An 8,611-nucleotide genomic window follows, 5' to 3' on the forward strand; every position below is an offset into this window, starting at 1 on the left:
AGGAAGCTGAAAGTCTAGGGAATCCGAGGGTTGGCCAGGGATTAGCAGTTAACATACGTAAACGCCATAGAAATCCAGACACTTATGATCTATTTTTAATCATGGTTTTTAGGCACTTAGAGGTCATTCCTACATATTGAAGGTCGCATGGGCACTCTCTCTTGTAGTTTGTGGATGCGACCAGACTCCAGACACACTTACTTTCCCATGTCCCACTGCGCGCAGTCACGTGAAACACAGCCCGAAATGATCCAAAATGGCCGTGGTCACATGACCTGCTATTTTCGTTATTTTCTCACCCTTAGGAGCTTCTTTTTGCTTCCAAATTTTATACACTAGTCCCTACAATGGTCTACTACCATCCTAGACCTTTTTCTTTTCATCCTTTTTTATTTTAGAATATCAATTACGACATCATTTAGACCACACCTTCACTTCTATATAAACCTAATAAAGTCAAGAGAGAGAGTAAGCGCTAAATAACAGTAAGGCAGCAACCCTTAAAGTTAATCCCTCAAAGATCCTTCAAATACAACAAGAGTAAAAACGAAGATAAAGGCAAAATAGACCAATAAAATATATAATAAAATATGGGGGAAATCCAAATATAGTGGACATCACCCAAGATGGCTTGCAGGGGTTCCTAAAAGCCAATACACCAGATTGAGACACAATTGCTCAGATCAAGCTTTGTTTGTTGAGCAGGCAAGAGATTTTAACCAAAAAATTTGTGGAAAAAGGATATAAAAGAGATCAATTAAACATGGAGGTTCAAAAAATTGGGGAGATCAACAGAGGAGATCTCCTGGTTGATAAACCAAAATTGAAGCCCAATCCTAATACCAAATTTGAATTTTCTTTTAACACCAAGTATAACTCAAAAGTCTTCTCTATCAATAGAATCCTCAAGAAACACTGGCCCATCCTCTAACATGATGAATATCTAGGATGCCAATTACCAAACACCCCAAGGGTTAGCTATAGAAAGGGTAGGAACTTTTGGACCCACCTTACACCTAGTCTTTTTCAAAATAAAAGCACCACCAAGAAAGCCAATACAAGAAGGGGGTTTTACACCTGTGGACACTGCAAGGCTTGCAGATATATACCCTCGCACATCCATTCCTTCGCCAGTACTACGACTGGAGAGGAATTCAAAATTCAGGGAGGTGTCACCTGTTCTTCCCTGCATGTAGTCTACCTCCTCTAATGTGGGTGTGGTGCCCAATATGTGGGAAGGACAGGGAGGAAAGCAAAAACCCGCTTTTTGGAGCATCTCAATAATATAAAAAATAATATTCAGAGTCATTCTGTCCCTGTACATTGCAACAAATGTCCAGAATTCAAAATACAGATTTTTTCTTGGATTATTATTGAACAAGTATCTTTCGAGATGCAAGAGGTGGTGACATTACTTTAAAGTTGAGACAGAGAGAGGGATTCTGGATGCACAGACTTAAAACACTTCAACCTTTAGGGTTGAATGTAGAGTGTTATTTAATTTGTTTTTTATAATTCATACTTATTATTTTTTACATTATTATTATTATTATTATTATTATTATTATTATTATTATTATTATTATTATTATTATTATTATTATTATTTATATTTTTCATATATTTCATATTTTTATTCTCTGTATTATTTTTTTGATTCTAGTGTCTCCAGAATTCCTCTCTCCCTCTACATTCTCTCCTTCTATATTATTATTATTATTATTATTATTATTGCCATTTATATAGCGCCAACAGATTCCGTAGCGCTTTACAATATTTTGAATATATTACTGTTTCTGGGTCTCTGGATTGAAAATGCATGTTTTTTAAATATTTTTTATACATCTTCATATATTTTTGGGACATAGTATACATTTCCAGTGTATATTAGACTGTATATTCTTCCCTTTATAATTTCAATTTTGGATGTATTCATAACTGAGCCACTAGCAGGCTGTGGCTCTTTAAATTACATAGTGATAATGTTATATACATGATTGCCCTTTAGGTTTACTATGTATGCAAGGATAATATATGTTTTTAATGATTACATTGTATCCACTGTATCACTAATAAGTTTGAACATGTTTCCGATTCTTTTGCATTTGATTTATGAGGACTGATTGAGATATCCCCAAATAAGACGAACGAAGTGGAACGCACTTGTGTTCCAGCCGCATTTCCGCCTACGTTATCTAAATATCATTGTAATTCTCAGTCATTAAGGCATTTTATTTGTATCATACTTTATTTGTTACTCCTGAAGAAGTCTAATGAATTAGACGAAACGCGTTGAGTTTATTTTTTATCATTGTGTTTTTATTTTGTTTGCTGCCCACTACTTCTGTGAATTACCCTTCTTCTATCAACTATTACAAAGGCAAAGGAGAAATGAGATACGGCTGTATACAATCTAAAATAGGAACAGAAAAAGATACATAGTGTAATACAGTAAAACACAAAAATGATGCGCCAAGATAATATTGCACTCACGAGATGGAACAAGGTTGAGATCGATTTTTTGGATCTCACCTTGTTCATTGACCGAGGAGAGATTAGAACCAAGTGTTTTTTCAAACCCACCGATGGGAATGGGTTTGTACATCAGCTGAGCTGCCATCACAAACCCTGGCTTAGGGGCATTGCGAGAAGCCAGTTCACACGCTTAAGGCGCAATTGCTCCGATAGCCAGGATTTTGATGTTCAATCTACACATGTGAAAAGGAAATTGTTGGAGAAAGGTTATAACAAAAACACTTTAGATAAAGAAATTCGATTAGCTAGACAGGTTAATAGAAACCAACTATTGGGAGATAAACCTCGGACAGATACACCTCAGGTGAAGGAATTTTCTTCAGCCTTCCTAACACAATTTAACACCGACCACAATAGAATCAAAAAATGTTTACAAAAACATTGGCCAATTTTGCTGCAGGATCCGGTGTTGGGGGCTACCTTATCACAACTGCCTAGAGTCATCTATAAGAAAAATAAAAACTTTAAAAACATGTTAGCTCCCAGCTATGCTCTTAAACCTACCAAGTCGAATAATTCTACTATATTGGGATCTTTTAGAGGTTGTAACACGTGCAAGGCTTGTACTACAAGCCTGGTATTTAGAACAAATTCCTTTTGCAGTTTCAGCACAGGAGAAAAGTTTAATATCAGGACGGATATTGGTTGCCACACGGACTATGTCGTTTATCTACTGCAGTGTCCGTGTGGCAAACAGTATGTAGGCCGTACAAAAAGGATCCTCAAAATAAGATTAATGGAACATCTGAATAATATAAAGAAGAAACTCGAGACCCACTCTGTACCTATTCATTGCAACGCTTGCCCCCATTTTTCTTTTTCTCATTTTAAGTGTGTGGGAATTGAGAGAGTATTGCCCTATTGGAGAGGGGGGGATAGACTTAAAAAACTATCACAACGCGAGACATACTGGATACACAAACTCCAGACCCTCCATCCAAAGGGACTCAATCATGATATTGACCTCATATGCTTCCTCGATTAATATAATTATCTTCCGTTGGTGACCCCGTGATGGTGCCCTCATGGGAAGGATTCCCCTTCCTCCTTCTTCCTCCCCCTTTTTTTGTTTATTCTTCCCCTTCCTTTTTTCTATATGCTCCTTTCCTTTATGACAAAGGTCAGGACATTTGGAATATGTGAGACAAATTCACTTAAATAAATAAGGAACAGTTTTATAAAAGATAATCAAACATTGGATACTATTATAATTATTAAGATACATTATGTAAGGAATCTTTATGGATATTAAGATCCGTTTTTTATAATATATGTACTACATGAATCTATACGAGCACAAAATAAATAAAGTTATGTAACACTGGTTTATATTTATAATGAATTTATCAACATAGCTTATATTAGGACGTTGATAATGATAATTATTCTACACATTGTATATGCACTTCTTGGTTGCCTTTAAGTGTGACATTATTAATTATTATTTAGTTTAGCACCTATATATAATATGATCATTTGAGCTATAGAATGTTTCATCAAATTTATTGATCGCATATGACCAAAATGCTATTGAAAAGTTTTCCACTATTAGCAATACACATATAATCTAATTATCAAAGAGTTCAAATGTGACTGTTATACATTTAATTGTAACAGTAGAAAATTAAGTAAACACTGATTATTTTGAGGGTTTTAGTTATATGGATCTAAATAATTGCACTACGATTATCATCTTTATTAGGAAAGACATTCTTTATATTGTGCTTGTTTTCTGCAAATGTTTTAAAACTGTTATACCCTAGGCGACCTCTAGGTGGCGATATGCTTAACCACTTTTCATCTCTGAGTTGGAACGCACAGGGTAATGGAACGCGGAAGTGAAAACGGAATACCACTTCCGGTTTCCGGTTTTTCCGTTTGGCGCCGAAATCGAATGTTGGAACACCTCTTTACACCTGAACAGGTCTGATGAATACCCTGCAACTGAACAGGATCTACAATCAATGGTAACTCCCACCGGATCCACCAATGAACTATAGGCTTAGCCTATTTAAAGAGACTCTTTGGGGGGATAGTATTGTATGCATTTTTTCATGTATTGATTGATTTTACTTGAATTTCGGTCCCTGAGGAAGTTCCTTTGCATAGGAACGAAACGCGTAGGACCTCTCTTTTATTTATACTTTTATTGAATACGGCTATTATTTGTAGCCTTTTTCTACAATAAATCTGCATATTTATTTTACTTACCTCTACTGAAGTCTCAGTCCATTTCTTGGTCCGCTTGGAGTTCCAGTGGAAAGTGGAGACACCCAGCCGCCCAAACGTATTGGGGCAGGCACCTGTTCAGGCGCATTATTCACTTCAATCTCGTGAGTGCAATATTATCTTGGCGCATCATTTTTGTGTTTTACTGTATTACACTATGTATCTTTTTCTGTTCCTATTTTAGATTGTATACAGCCGTATCTCATTTCTCCTTTGCCTTTGTATATGTTGTAAAAGGTCGGGACTGGGCCACGACCTTGAGAGGCTGTTCTTGATTTTATCAGATAAGTATAAGTATATTTAGATACCATTGTTATTTCACTCTAAGGTATCATACACATATATATACTGTTTATATTTCTACATATCTTACCCAGATTAAGCATAGGGATACTCTCTGTGAGATGGCCACTAACATTAATTTCTTATCAAATTTACATCAGAATCGGAAAAAAAAGTTTGAAGCATTATTTCAAGAGTGGGAAAAGCCTCAGCCCCTTAAAGGGCTAGACGAGTTTTTTAGGAAAAAGGAAAAACTACTTAGTTTGGAAACAAAAAAATGGTGGGAGGTTGCCTTTCTTGATAATTATTTAAAAGAAGGCTTAATTCCACGCGGTCTCAGATTAGATAAGACACCCGCCTTTGGGCTGGATGACCCTCTATTTTTACAAGAGTGGGATGAGATCCTCACCAATTGTTCATTCCAACTTATTCAACTAATCATCAAACACTCTAAAGAATCCCAACAAAAATTGGAGAATGAAATAATCCTTCTTGATTCCACCTTCTCTATAGACTCTGAAAGCAGAGAATATAAAGAAAGGGAAGAATCCTTACAAAACCAGATAAAAAGATTAGATGAACGTATAACCGACACCAAAAACAAAAAATATATGAGGGATAAGGAGGATAAAAAATCTAATATTTTCTCCACCTCAAATAGACTATCTAGGAAAAGTACACGCCCTACCTCTTATAGGGGTAATAGATCTAGAGCACCCCACAATAGAGGAAGGTCCAGAACACCTGGAACACACACTGGCTCTAAAGATCTTAATTCCTTCCATCAGGGAACCACCAATAGAAGGTTAAAAACACCCCCAAGGGAAAAATCCTTACGACAATTCTCCAGGAGATCATCTCCAATAAGAAATGAGATTGTGAAACCCCGTACACAAGATACTAACAATCATACAAATCATTGGGGCAATCACTCACAACCCAGCGAAAGGGAACAAAATTTTCAGGGTCGCTTGAAAGGCCCCAAAGAAAAAAACATTATGAATTATTTCCAACCCAGGGCGGATGTTTGGGAACATCCCAACAGGTTCTCCGCTCTTCAACAAGAAACCCCCTCAAAAAGGGGGAGAACGGAGGACTAGTTGAGATTTCCCAGAGATCCTGTAACCTCAGACAAAAAGCAAAAGAAAGAGGTATTTTTAATTTAACGGATATCCCATTGTCTGAGGAAGAAATTAATTTACTTTCGAAGGGAATGAAATTTGCCCCCAATCAGGCTGCCAATGAATTCAATTTATATATTGACCTCAAGAAATATATGCGTTCCTTGACGGTCAAGAGACATTTTTTGTTAAGTCCTTCCCATGTGGGCACTGATGTGGGTACTAACGATGGAGACATTATCCCCCATAGATTTAAACCCAAGTCACATTTTTACCCTGCTCCGAGTAAGGGACCCCACTTGGAGACGTTTGAACGTATGGTGGAAAAAGAATTCCATATTCTTACAACTAAACAAAAAACACGTGACTACAATCTCACACGTAGGGAGAAAAATGTTTTAAAAAATCTAATGGAAAGAGATGACTTAGTCATAAAAGAGGCCGACAAAGGGGGGGGGATTGTCCTCATGACCACTACCTATTATTTGGAAGAATCTTCCAATATTTTGGGAGACAAAGAGACATACATGATCCTGAAAAGTGACCCCACCTTACATTTCAATCTGAAACTAAGGAATTTTTTAGAGGAGGCAAAGAATAATGACATCATATCCCAAAAGAATTTTGATTTTTTGTTCCAAAAAAATCCTGTTATTCCCATTTTTTATTTCCTCCCCAAAACGCACAAGAGGTTACCTAATCCTCCTGGACGCCCGATCATCAGTGGTGTCAACTCACTTACTGCAAATCTGTCAGCTTTTGCAGACTCCTTCCTGCAAAAATATGCTCAAGGAGCTTTGTCCTACATCAAGGACACTAAATCTTTTTTGCAGGAATTGGAGTCCATTGAGTGGCACACTGAGTATAGTTGGGCCACGCTGGATGTAACCTCTCTTTACACAGTAATCAATCACGACCTAGGACTAGAGGCGTTGAATTATTTCATGTCACAGGACACAAACTTGGCAGGTAACCTCCAACAGTTTCTTTTGAGTGCAGTTAATTTTATTTTGAAACACAATTATTTTTATTTTAATGGTGAATTTTATTTACAAACCACAGGGACCGCCATGGGCACCAGGTTCGCCCCCAGTTATGCCAACACCTATATGAGAAGGTGGGAGGACCTATACGTATGGTCTGGTCATGACTGGAGGGAGAACCTGGTGCTCTGGCGGCGGTATATAGATGACGTTATTATTATTTGGCGAGGTTCTTCTTCTTTATTTCAGGAATTTGTTAATTTTCTTAATCTGAATACTTATAACTTGGTGCTGTCCCCCGTCTGGAACAAGGTTGAGATCGATTTTTTGGATCTCACCTTGTTCATTGACCGAGGAGAGATTAGAACCAAGTGTTTTTTCAAACCCACCGATGGGAATGGGTTTGTACATCAGCTGAGCTGCCATCACAAACCCTGGCTTAGGGGCATTGCGAGAAGCCAGTTCACACGCTTAAGGCGCAATTGCTCCGATAGCCAGGATTTTGATGTTCAATCTACACATGTGAAAAGGAAATTGTTGGAGAAAGGTTATAACAAAAACACTTTAGATAAAGAAATTCGATTAGCTAGACAGGTTAATAGAAACCAACTATTGGGAGATAAACCTCGGACAGATACACCTCAGGTGAAGGAATTTTCTTCAGCCTTCCTAACACAATTTAACACCGACCACAATAGAATCAAAAAATGTTTACAAAAACATTGGCCAATTTTGCTGCAGGATCCGGTGTTGGGGGCTACCTTATCACAACTGCCTAGAGTCATCTATAAGAAAAATAAAAACTTTAAAAACATGTTAGCTCCCAGCTATGCTCTTAAACCTACCAAGTCGAATAATTCTACTATATTGGGATCTTTTAGAGGTTGTAACACGTGCAAGGCTTGTACTACAAGCCTGGTATTTAGAACAAATTCCTTTTGCAGTTTCAGCACAGGAGAAAAGTTTAATATCAGGACGGATATTGGTTGCCACACGGACTATGTCGTTTATCTACTGCAGTGTCCGTGTGGCAAACAGTATGTAGGCCGTACAAAAAGGATCCTCAAAATAAGATTAATGGAACATCTGAATAATATAAAGAAGAAACTCGAGACCCACTCTGTACCTATTCATTGCAACGCTTGCCCCCATTTTTCTTTTTCTCATTTTAAGTGTGTGGGAATTGAGAGAGTATTGCCCTATTGGAGAGGGGGGGATAGACTTAAAAAACTATCACAACGCGAGACATACTGGATACACAAACTCCAGACCCTCCATCCAAAGGGACTCAATCATGATATTGACCTCATATGCTTCCTCGATTAATATAATTATCTTCCGTTGGTGACCCCGTGATGGTGCCCTCATGGGAAGGATTCCCCTTCCTCCTTCTTCCTCCCCCTTTTTTTGTTTATTCTTCCCCTTCCTTTTTTCTATATGCTCCTTTCCTTTATGACAAAG

The sequence above is a fragment of the Pelobates fuscus genome, chromosome 9 (genome assembly GCF_036172605.1).
Source record: "Pelobates fuscus isolate aPelFus1 chromosome 9, aPelFus1.pri, whole genome shotgun sequence".
NCBI lineage: Eukaryota > Metazoa > Chordata > Amphibia > Anura > Pelobatidae > Pelobates > Pelobates fuscus.